We start from the raw sequence: 13,266 nt of genomic DNA on the forward strand, positions 1-13,266 counted from the left end.
ATTATGCTAAGCTATGCTAAAAGTGGGACCCCCCAGACCCGGAGATCGGCTTAATGGATTCGAAAACGGTAAAACTCAACTGTTTAACTCTGGGGGAGTTGTAAAATGAGCCTATTTCCAAAAAAAGTGGAGTATCCCTTTAAAGCCACACTTCATACATGTAACCTTAAAGTGACAGTCCACCCAAAAATTTTATTTTGAAGAACGTTGGTAACCAAAACACTAACAGTGAAGACATTTCTAAAGAAAGTCATACAGTTTTGGGAACAACATGAGGTTGAGTAAATTAATACAGAAGTTTCATCTTTGTTTGAACTTTCCCTTTAAAAGATAATTCCCTTCTAATGTGATCATTCATGTAGAATTCTTTTAACCTCTTCAAAGAAAAGGTCAGCAAGTGCTCAGGTATGCTCTCAATATATTTAGCATTCAAATTAGCCACAAAGAAAATGTCTTTCTTTTGACCCTATTTAGCAAAGCTGAAATTATAAAGCTGACATTTTTCTCAGCTCAGTGAGCATGTGTTTTACTTTAGTTGGAGAAATGTATGCGCTTTTCTCCTTTTGGGGGTTAAAAATAAGTCATTTTAACATAAGTTATACATTTTTAAGTACATTTATTTTATTAAAGCAATTGTGGGGGAAATTAAACGATAAACTCATGATAATAAACTCAAATGTCCCAGAATATTATGTTGTATGAATGAACATAAAATAGGCATATCAAAAGAGCATCTGCTTTCAAAAAAAAACGAATATATATATATATATATATTTTTTAATCAACTCTAAAAAAGCATTTCTGAAAAAGAAAAAAAAAAGCTGAAAAAATCACGTTTTTGTCACAGACTACATCCAGATTGGATTCAGACCGATGATTAGAGCAGATGCAGTAGAGCGTGTCCATCAACACCTCCAAAGCTTCCCAGTCCTGTAGCTCGCCCTGGGTCGACAATTCATTCAGTAACGTTAAGTCAAGTCAAGTCAAGTCAAGTATATTTGTATAGCGCTTTTCACAATACAGATTGTATCAAAGCAGCTTCACAGTATTAAATTAAAATAATACAACAAGGTTTGTTTCTAGTGGAATTTATTGATAAAATCAAATTAGATATCCAGAATATCCCCAACTGAGCAAGCCAAAGGCAACAGTGGCAAGGAACCGAAAAACTCCATCAAGTGACCTAATAGTGTCCTAAAACTCCATCAGGTGACCCAATGGAGAAAAAAAAAAAACCTTGGGAGAACCCAGGCTCAGTCGGGGGCCAGTTCTCCTCTGGCGTTTATTAACTAGAGGCCGGATTGTAATTTGGACTGTAAGATTAAAAATATTATATGAATGCCTGGCTGAAGAGATGCGACTTTAATCTAGTTTTAAACTGGGAGAGCGAGTCTGAGCAACGAACAGTATCAGGAAGGCTATTCCAGAGTTTTGGAGCTAAATGTGAAAATGCTCTCCCTCCTTTGGTGGTTCTGGATATCCTAGGTATGACCAAAAGCCTTGAATTTAGTGATCTTAAAGAGCGCGATGGATTATAGGGCGATAGAAGATCCGTTAAATAGACTGGAGCTAAGCCGTTTAGGGCTTTATAAGTCAGTAGCAATACCTTGTAATTAATACGGAACTTTATAGGTAACCAATGCAGTGATGATAAAATCGGTGTTATATGATCATATTTTCTTGATCTAGTAAGAACTCTAGCGGCGGCATTTTGGACTAACTGTAGCTTGTTAATTGAGGATGCAGGACAACCGGCTAATAAAGCATTACAGTAATCTAGTCTCGAGGTCATGAATGCATGAACTAACTTTTCTGCATCAGAAACTGATAGCATATTACGTAGCTTAGCAATGTTTCTAAGGTGGAAAAAGGCGGTTTTTGTAACATATGAAATATGATTTTTGAAAGACAGGTTGCAATCGAGTATAACACCCAGGTCTTTTACTGTAGAGGATAAAGTAACAGGACATCCTACTATATTAAAGTTGTATTGCGAGAGGTTTTGTGGGCGGTTTTTTGAACCGATAAGTAGTACCTCTGTTTTGTCTGGATTTAATAAAAGAAAATTACGCGTCATCCAATCTTTTATATCTTTAACACACTCTGTCAATTTGGATAATTTATCGTTTTCATCTGGCCGTGATGAAATATATATTTGAGTGTCATCAGCATAACAATGGAAACTAATTCCATGTTTCCTTATAATATTTCCAAGTGGCATCATATATACTGAGAATAATAGAGGGCCTAACACAGATCCCTGCGGCACTCCATAGTTTACTGGAGTTATGATCGATTTTTCTCCATTTAAATAGACAAAATGGTAGCGGTCAGATAAGTATGATCTAAACCAGCTTAATGCTTGTCCTTGAACACCAGTATAATTTTGTAGTCGATCTAAGAGTATTGTGTGATCTATAGTATCGAACGCAGCACTAAGATCAAGTAAAACTAGTATTGAGATACAGCCTTGGTCAGAAGCTAAAAGTAAATCATTTGTGATTTTAACGAGCGCAGTTTCAGTGCTATGGTGCGGCCTGAAACCAGACTGAAACTTCTCATAGATATCATTTTCTTGCAAGAAAGAACACAATTGAGCGGACACCACTTTTTCTAATATTTTAGACATAAATGGAAGATTTGAAATGGGTCTATAATTTGCTAGGTTATTATGATCTAATTGTGGTTTCTTAATGAGAGGTTTTATAACTGCCAGTTTAAATGTTCTTGGAACATGACCTAAAGATAAAGACGAGTTAATAATATTAAGGAGAGGCTCTTCCACTACAGGTAACACTTCTTTCAGTAGTTTAGTTGGTATCGGATCTAATAAACATGTTGTTGTTTTAGAGGAAGTGATAAGTTTATTTAACTCTATTTGTTCTATAGTTGTAAAGCACTGTAATTGTTCTTGCGGGGTGATAATTAAGGCTGAATTATAAGGCGCAACTGAAGATTGAACGTTTACAATTGTGGTTCTGATGTTTTCTATTTTCTCAGTGAAGAACTTCATAAAATCATTACTACTAAACTGTAATGGGATATTTTGTTCGGGTGATGTCTGTTTATTTGTTAGTCTAGCCACGGTGTTAAATAAAAACCTTGGATTATTTTGGTTATTTTCTATTAGTTTGCGGAGGTGCTCAGCCCTGGCTGCTTTTAGGGCCTTTTTATAACGTGACATACTGTCTTTCCACGCGATTCTAAAGACCTCTAAATTAGTTTGTTTCCATTTACGCTCTAAAATACGGGTTTCTCTCTTTAGAACATGCGTGGTATTGTTGTACCACGGTGCTTTAATTTTCTCTCTGACCTTTTTTAATCTAATAGGTGCAACAACATCCAATGTTCTAGAGAGAATAGTGCTCATAGTGCTAGTTAGTTCTTCTAGTTCATCTGTTTGTTTGGGTTCAGGCAGCAGCTGAGACAGATCGGATAAGCAATTTGAGAAATTATCTATGGTGGATGGAAGGATTGTTCTGCCTGGTTGATAACGCGGCGCTGCATGACATATTACAGCAGTACGTAATATGCAAGTTACCATGTAATGGTCAGTGACTTCATCACTTTGCGGTATAATATGTATATCGGTTGGATCGGTTCCATGTGATATAATTAAATCGAGTGTATGATTAAGACGATGAGTTGGTCCGGTGACGTTTTGCTTGACCCCAAATGAATTTAATAAATCTGTAAACGCAGCCCCTAACGCATCATTTGGATTATCTACGTGTATGTTAAAATCTCCAACAATTAATGCTTTATCGACATTGACTAATAGGTCTGAGAGAAAATCTGCAAACTCTTTTAGGAAATCAGCGTAAGGCCCAGGCGGTCTATATACGGTAGCCAAGGCTAGAGATAATAGGGATGTTTTTCTAACATCTAAGAGCGTAACATTTAGTACAAGTACTTCAAACGAAATAAACTTATAACCCGCTTTCTGAGTAACATTGAGAATATCTCTATAAATTGTCGCAACACCACCGCCACGACCAATTAGACGGGGCTCATGCTTATAGGAGTATCCAGGAGGAGCAGACTCATTTAGACCGAAATAATCATTTGGTTTAAGCCAGGTTTCAGTTAGGCAAAGTACATCGAAGCTATTATCTGTGACTATTTCATTTACAATAACTGCCTTAGGTGTGAGTGATCTAATGTTTAGAAGACCTAGCTTTAGAAATTGTTTTTGTTTACTAATAGCAACATTTTCTGTTTTAATAACAATTAGATTTTTCCTAGATCCTGCAGTAGATATATTATTTGATCTCACTAAACGAGGAATAGACACGGTTTCTATGCAATATTCTACACTAGTATTTATATCAGTTAAATTGGTGCAGCAGAGACTATGATTTGGACTTTTGGTTACTAGTCAAAAGGTATTTAACATTTTGGAGATGTTATCCGACAGAAGATCTGCTCCGAATCTGCTTGGGTGTAAGCCATCGGCACGGAAAAGCCTAGGACGCTCCCAAAACAGATTCCAATTATTTACAAAGAGCAGTTTCTGCTCATTGCACCATGACATTAACCATTCATTTAGCGCAAATAATCTGCTAAACTTTTCATGTCCTAGTCGGTACGTGGGAAGCGGTCCTGACACTATGATCGTTGTTTCAGGCGATGTGCTGCGTACCGTATCGATCAGATTCCTGAAGTCTTTCTTCAGAATCTCTGTCTGGCGCATCCTGATGTCGTTCACTCCCGCGTGGAGGACAACAGTTCCGACGCGCTCGTCACCGTTCAGAATCTCGGGAACGTGAGTAGCGATTTCAGAAACACGAGCACCAGGAAAGCAGTGACTGTGCACCTTACTTTTACCTAACGTTGCGCGTACGTGCCGAATGATGGAATCGCCGATGATCACAGCATCGCGTTCTGTTTCGCGAAGAGGGGAGAAGCGGTTTTGTGTGGATAACTCGAAAACCGGGAGGGTCGGAGAGAGTCTTGGTCTAGACCTGACTCGCGTCTTCCGCTGCGGAACCACCCAGGCTTCGTGGTGGCGTGTTGGAGCCGGAGTGAACGAGACCATGGCTGATCGCGACCTCGGCGCTCGGGACCTATGTTGAGAAACGCACGGAGTAGACGAAGTCGGAGTCAGCGGGTTAGTAACGTTAATCTCTGATTTGTGTGCATCGGCGCGTGATGTTTCAAGAGCTAACCGCCGGTCTATCAGCTCGGCTTGTCTCAATAAAAGGTCGTGGATCTGTTTCTCAACAGCTTCCAGCTCAGACTGCAGTGCGTGCAGCTCAAATGTGTCCTCACCTGCACCAAAAGGTAGACTACTTTCATCTGATATATTCGCCATTTTAACAGATGGACAGTAAGTTAGCAACGAAGCTACCAGTGATGCTATCAATATTAATACTAATTTATGACTGAAGTTTTAGATATAATCCGTCTTTTTAGTGGTACGGGTGTAGAGTAGACGCACGATAGGCGAAAAATGTTTGTAAGTGAGTGTTGAGAAGACGCGTTCAGCCGTGATCCACGGGAGTAACCTATAGGAGTATCCAGCGTTGGATCACTAATAGGCTTGAGACGCGTCTGCTCAACAGTCCGCGTTGTAACTATGAGGGTTGAGCAGTAGTGCTTCTCAGTGAGGTAAAGTAGAAAATGTTTGTTGTAAGTTTAAAGAATAAAATCAAGATTTATAAATCAAATCGATGGAGCTCCAAAGACAACAACGCGTTCAGACGCGACGCCTAACGTTAGGCAGGTTTGATTTATATGCTGCTGAATGTTTGATGATCATGTTAGCTTACAATCTTCTATCATTTGTTTCTACATCTTTTTTTTGCTTGCTTTTGGATCCGGAGATTCTATACTATTTCAGAAGATGCATAACAGCGCCCCCTACCATATAACAGTGAAAACATGGATTGCATTTTTTTGATGCATGCATATTTTATATTTTTACATATGTATAAATGCTTTTATTTTGTACCGGGAAATTTAACTTGCAACATCAAGCTACCGCAACTCTGCCTAGCCATACAACAAGAAATCGCGATAACAAATTTTGATCAGGCATCAAAAAACAACCACCTGGGTTTGAAATCATAGGCTATACTGTCTGAGTACTACATTTAAATTTGAATTTACTTCGCGACCGTTAAATAAAGTATGTTATGTGTATATGGGTAGTTTGAATGTACGTACTGTCTGAATCCACCATTACTATCACATGACCTACCAGCGTCAGTTGTTTTGCTTCACTGCCATTCATAAATGCCATCCCCTCCCATGGCCTGATGGGATAGTAAAGTGCATATTAAGTGTGCATTGTGCACTTTTCGGTGGAAGTAGCAGGCCATTCGGGGAATAGTACTGTGTATTCAGATCACAAATTTTTTCCCATAATGTTTTTCACATGTATATAGGGAAGTATTCTATTTTGGACACAGCATCGATTACTCATGACACCGGAAAATCTTGTCAATGGCAGGCGGTGTTGCCTACTCTTTCAATGCAAAGTAAAGATGGCTCAAAATGTCGCTAGATGATGTAATGCACCAACTGTCGACAGTTTATCTGTTTTCTAATCTGTGCTCACATATTGTAATCTTTATATATTTATAGCCAAAAGTCCAATAAAGCTGTTTTCATTTACATATTTTCTGTCAGACAACGGAAGAACGAAACGAGTATGATGTAGCCTATATATGATTCTATGTAAGTGTGAACTTGTGAAAAGTCGCTAGATTTGTCACCAGTGCTGGACAAAGTACACAAATCAATTATACTTGGGTAAAAGTATACTATAAAATATTACTCAAGTAAAAGTATTAAAGGGTTAGTTCACCCAAAAATGAAAATTCTGTCAGTAATTACTCACCCTCATGTTGTTCCAACCCCGTAAGACCTTCGTTCATCTTCGGAACACAAATTAAGATATTTTTGATTAAATCTGAGAGATTTGCTGGCCCAGAAAAGTTATTAAAGAGATCGTTAATATAGTCCAAGTGACTACAGTGGCTCAATCTTAAGTATATCAAGCGACGAGAATACTTTTTGTGCGCAAAAACAAAACAAAAATAACGACTTTATTCCACTATTCATTTCCTTCTAGCTGGGCCTCGAGTTAGTTCACGTAGTGTTTTTGCGCAGCGCGTCTGTGTTACACGTCACCACGTAGGCTCACTATTGGCCGACGCTGGTCATGTGTGTGATGCGTGTGACGTACAACACAGACGCGCTGCGCAAAAACACTACGTGAACTAACTCGAGGGACTCGCTCTGGACGGATCATTCGGTGAGTTGTTGACTCTAAAACAGCTGCAATCGGATCAGCCTAATTCGTGAATGAATCGTTTGGTGCGATTTGCGAACCGATTTAACAGTCTCATTGAAAAGAATCAGCTTGCTCACAAATCGAACACTGTTGTCATGTCATGTAGCACGTGACATTGTTTTTTAGGGATTTAGTGGAGTAAAAAGTATGATGTTATGCTTTAGAGTGAAGTAAAAGTAAAAGTTCAGTAAATAAAAACACTCCAGTAAAGTACAGATACTTGAAAAATGTACTTAAGTACTGCAACGAAGTAAAAATACTTTGTTACTGTTTGTCGCTAGTTGCATTTTTGACAAAAAATTCTACAGGGGTCTAAAAAGTCGCTAATCTAGTGACAATGTCCATAAATTGGTAATGGCGGGGAAGCGTTGTCATAAATGACAGACAATTCCATCAGTGGTGGGGAAAGAGTTAATGACTCAAAACAAAAAGCTAATTTAAATGGAGAATATTATTATCAGATATAGAATTGTTTTAAATTGCCGATTAAACTCCAACAATATAGTCTAGATCACATTATGTGATGTGATATAAATGTGAAGAGACTCTTTTTGTAGCAGGTTTTCCAGTCAAATTTAAAGTTGTCCGATCAGTTTATATCACACACCTTATCTGTCATTTCTGGAATGGGCAATTATAAAGAATCTCCTCTCATAATGGCGTGACAGCGGGTGCCCGGGCTGAAGTCACCCTGGGGGTAAAGAGGACTGTCGAGTCTTTCAGCGCACTGCAATTCTCAGGGGTTTTATCTCCCTTTGAAATCACGCTGGTCTTTATCAGAAATGCTCGGCAGACCAGATGTGTCTGAATAGGCTCTCCCTGAGCTTGCAAAGACACCGGTGCCCTTAGAGCAGGAGACAGGCTGTGAGTCTGCATTTGATAATCCTCATTTTTGGAGCATTCGACTAGAATGTGCTTTAATTTGAGATGAATCAACCAGGGTGCAAGTCAATCACCAGCCAGCACCACAGCCGTGCCGTCGAGACCTGTGTGAGGCTTCAAAGAGACGGAATAATGAATGTGCAGCAAGAATAGACATGACCTGTGTGTGATAAGGTCTCCTGTGTGTGGGGGGGGTGGGGGGGGGGGGGGGTGCTGGGTCAAATCTAACAAACGTTGGTAAATATATAATATATGGTGATATATATATATATATATATATATATATATATATGATTTGACAGCAAATAAAAAAATACAAAAATCTATATAGGCTATATATATATATGGGTCAATGACGTGATGGGTCATTTTTTTGTCCAAAGGCCTTAGTAATAATTAAAAAAACAAATATATAACATCCAAAGTATGTAAGGTAGTACAACTTGATCTCTTTTACTGAATCCAAAAGGTTTTAATTATATTTTACTACATATAAAGGTATTTTAAAGATTTTCAAGTGTCAAAAGGTCATTCGGTAAAACCGATATAGTAAATATTTAAATGGAATAATATTGTTTTTAATAACTAAAGGAACTACAATAATACAAATATAAAGCAGATAAGGCTCTTTTTTTTTTACATTTCCCCTTTTCTCCTTTCCCTGTGCAATGTTTTACTTGAATATGTTGGGAGTGTTTAGAGTAGTCCAATAAATGATTACATGATCAGTTATCATTTTATTTAATATTTCTTCTGTGGTACACACTATATACTATCTCAACATCAATGTCAAATCAGTTTTTAACTTTCAAATCAGTGGTTAAACCGAATGACTTTTTTGGTGACAAGTTTTTTCCATCTTGTAAAAAATGACAAAAAACAGTGTTAATTGATTGTACAAACCACAAAATCTTATTGTTAACACCTAGGTAAACTAAAAAATTGTTTCAAATATAGTTATATCTCCATTCTATTTTTTTTACACTTTTAAAAACCTTATTCGTCAATGACCCATATATACAGTATATATATAGTAGCTAATTTAGTAAGTTAATATAAGTTCGTTTAGTAATGCCCTTTAGAAGATACTTAAGTTACATGTTTCCCAGAAAACACAATAAGTTTACCATGATCTTCAAATTCTAAAAGTTTACACCCCCTGGTTCTAAATGCGTTTCATTCTAGAGCATCAGTGAATGTTTGAACCGTTTGTAATTGTTGCATATTGAGTCCCTCAGTTGTCCTCAGTGTGAAAAGATGGATCTCAAAATCTTACAGTAGTAGCCTATTATCATACTTTGATAAGAAACAAAGTCACAGATTTCAAATTCTGTCCATTTTATTACGATATTTAAACAATAAATTGGCGCTCTTTAATGTGGATGTGTAGGCATCATAATATCAAGTCATCGAGTCGTTGGGTGGTTAGACTGTAAACTTGCTGTAAACACTTCTGAGTACGCATGCGCATTGGCTGCAGCAGGCCTGAAGTAATTTTTTTTTTAAACACTTAGAAGCAACATTAATGATACAGTTGATTTCCTTGGTGATTTCAAAAATAAAATTTAATCGCAGTCTTGGTGAACAGTTTTATAGAATTTGATGTTTCCCCATTCAAAGAGATTGGAGCTGCATGCCACAGAGACGTTTGAAAGATGGCGGCTGAGTGGCCCTGTTCAACCACAGTAAGACGTCAATAAAACAGCTTGTAAACAATAGGCCTATATCAAGTAATGCTGCATTTACCTCAGAAAAATGCTGCATTTACCTTCGCTAGAAAAAAATAACTCTAGAGAGGAGCATTTTGCTAAATATATGCTCTAGGCTACATTTTTACTGTTTTTCAATATTTAATGCATGCTTGAGTAAATCTGTCAAGTTACGCCAGCCACCATTTTAAATGTTAAAGTTAATAAAACTTTATTATTTAAAAAAAAAATCCTTGTGTCTAATTTAAGTGTTTGTATACAAAGTAATTTTAACCTTCAATATTATAGTAATGTAGTAGGCTATACCAACTGACTTTCTGTATAGTTTACAGCATTAGTAAAAAGTAATCGATATTGAATCAAATCGAATTGAATCAGAATCAAATCATTAAATTTGTGTCAATACCCAGCCCCACATTTTATCATCTGGTCAGTTAGAAATCCAGTTGTACATCATTCTCTCCTCAAGAAGCCACGTTATTTGAGGTATCATTCATGTCCGTATAGCACAAATGGTGTGGTTTGAGTTACATACCAAAGTTTAATACTTAGGGTTAGCTAGGGGTTTGTTCAATTCAATATCCCAATGAGCAATAGTAAAAGTGGTGCTTGTATTAGCACCACTAATAAACCTTTTGCCATTTTTTATTTAGTCGAACACACTATAACGTGTCAGTGGAGAAATGCGCTCACTATTCCACCGTTCGTTCATAGGTGGGTCTGTAAATATCAGTCAGGCTAATAGTGAAGTTCACATCGAAACATTTATGCGTTGGTCACTTGGGTTAATTAATCTTCTGCGAATGGATCAAGTTAATGTGCGGTTTTACAGCCATGTCTAGATCTATGTGATCCCCCCCCCACGCACACCTACAATGGCCATAATAGCCTTAAATGGGCTTTCAAGGCAGAAAACGGTGAATAGAGGTTTTTGAGCGGATCTTTGACAAGCACAACTGGGGTTTGGACTTTAGGCAGATTGGTTGCTATGGAGACAGCGCCCCTGCAGCACACTAATGGCAGGCCGCGTTGCGCAGATAAGCACAGTGCTAATCATAGACTATTGTCCTGAAATGTGTTGTGCGCATGGACCCCGCCTGCCAAATGTCTGGCTGGTCTCCTCGGGTACATTTAAATCCCTCTCCCTCCTTAAAATTCTCCCCTTCTGCAGTTGTTTTCTTTTCTCGGCCCCACTGAGAAATGCAGAAAGGAAGCGGAGAATTGAAAAGCAGAGATGACTTGTGCAAAGCAAGGATGCTGAGAGCCCCTTTTGGCCTGAAAACAATACAGCTATTAAATAATTAAAAGAAGTCTAGCCTATCAAAAACAGTGTATATCTGAGGGGGTGTTTTTTTTAGCATACGAAACATCTAGTCACAGTATATCCTCGCATATTCTCTGGGAGATTCATTGTACACCTGTTGTTAGGATGGCTCTGGAAAGCACTATTATGTAACATTACCGTCATCATATTGAATGCAGTTGTTCGAATCACAAAGAACAACCTTGTTTACGCAGTTGTGAAAGGCTAGACATGACTAAGCTTCCTCGTCTGTGAAATAGATGCTTTTTCACTGTTAGAATGCCAATATCATTCAACACTTTTCTTTAATGTTCTTCGGAGACCAATTAAAGGCAAGTTCTCGTAGCTACGCTGACAAGGCAAGCGGGATGTTAAAAATGATTTCAAAGAGAAGGGAAGGATATAAAACATGTACGTCCCCTTGAAATTCACATCATTTCATCTTCAACTCTCTGTAATCTCACAACACACTCAGACCGCCTGGAGCTTTGGCTTTTTTCAGTCATTTTGCAGGAACATGTAGCGTGCCCTGTGGAATACTGAGAGGTATTATTCAATCATTTAGGCCAGATGTGATGGGCAGCCCACTACAGAGGGAGCAAAACGTCCTCATCTATCTCATTACATCTCTCATCACTTTCATTACGTTATCATTGGAACTCCATTCAACGAGGAAACGCTGCAAGGACGGTCACATTATGTAGATGACGGTGCTAAAAGGATAAACTGAAAAAGAATAGTTCCCTTCTGACCCCGCTGAAAAACAAGATCCTTTCAAACACTTAAAAATATAAGTGTAACTTTAACTTCATTTGCATGGAAAATTGAAAAGATGGTAACAATGATATTTTTTACACTGTAAAAAAAACGTACTGTGGTATACTGTGTATAAGCAAATTGTGGGACATTGTTGTAGGAAACATGCACAAAATACACATAAACTAGTACATTCACCAAAATGTGTGATGTGCAGCAAATCCGCAAATTCGGTTCTTCCTTTGAACTAGTAAAATATGTTCTAAATTGTATGAGTGAATCTAAATTGTAATCCGGACATACTACATCCGTTCTGTTGTCACTAGCCGTGTTTCCATTAGGCTACCTTTCAAATTGCGTAAATTGAAATTGAAAAATTGAAAAAAGGCTACGCCAGCCTGATCTCACGGCAATTCGTACGAATTCCACGAGGTGGCTAATTCGTACGACCTCACTCGTACGAATTAGTAAGATTTTTGCTAAATCGTACATATTTTACGAATTGCCCAATTCGTATGAATTCATACGAATGACCTACCCCTGACCCCGCCCCTAAACCTACCATGCACGTGGGTTTAGACAAAGCGTACAAATTCGTACGAGTGAGGCTGGACGAATTCGTACGAATTAGCCACCTTTTTATCACTCGTACGAATTGGTCGTGATATAGCGTTGGCTACGCCCAATGGGACGTCAATTTCGCAAAAGCTCCCATATATCGCAAAAAAAGTTTTATGCTCGCATGAAGTGGTTTTTCAGGCAATTCGAAAGAGGAATATTTTGCAAAACTGCAATGGAAACTTTTGCTCATTTAGCCTACAGGTCACCTATCTGGTGTATACGTAAAAGTCGATTATTATTTAAAGATGACGTGGTATGTTTGGACAGAAGACGAGACTGTTCTTTATTAAACTCATAAAAGACAAAAGTATTACGGGAATAGTGGATTCTAAACAACAAAGAAATGCTACAGTTGATCAAGACCTTGAAGCAGGAGGGAGAAACACACAGAAGCAAGGCTTTCCTTGCCATTAATGCTTGGATAACCCGCCTAGCTCCTTCTATTAAAAATAATGGCTAGTGCGGTGGCTGGGATATACTCAAACCGACTAACATCAGTTGCCATGATTTTTGGAATGACTTATCGCAAGAGGAAAAAATTACTCGCATAACATAGGTTAAAAACCTATACCTCTTTTCACAGGCTTACAACTGTCCTTGATTTTAATGTTGAATTTTCACATTTGTTTTTCTTTCTTTTTTTCTTGGTTTTTTAGATATGTATCCTGTTGTACAGCACAATGGCCAAATTAACT

Source organism: Rutilus rutilus (assembly GCF_951802725.1).
Source record: "Rutilus rutilus genome assembly, chromosome: 25".
Classification (NCBI taxonomy): Eukaryota; Metazoa; Chordata; class Actinopteri; order Cypriniformes; family Leuciscidae; genus Rutilus; species Rutilus rutilus.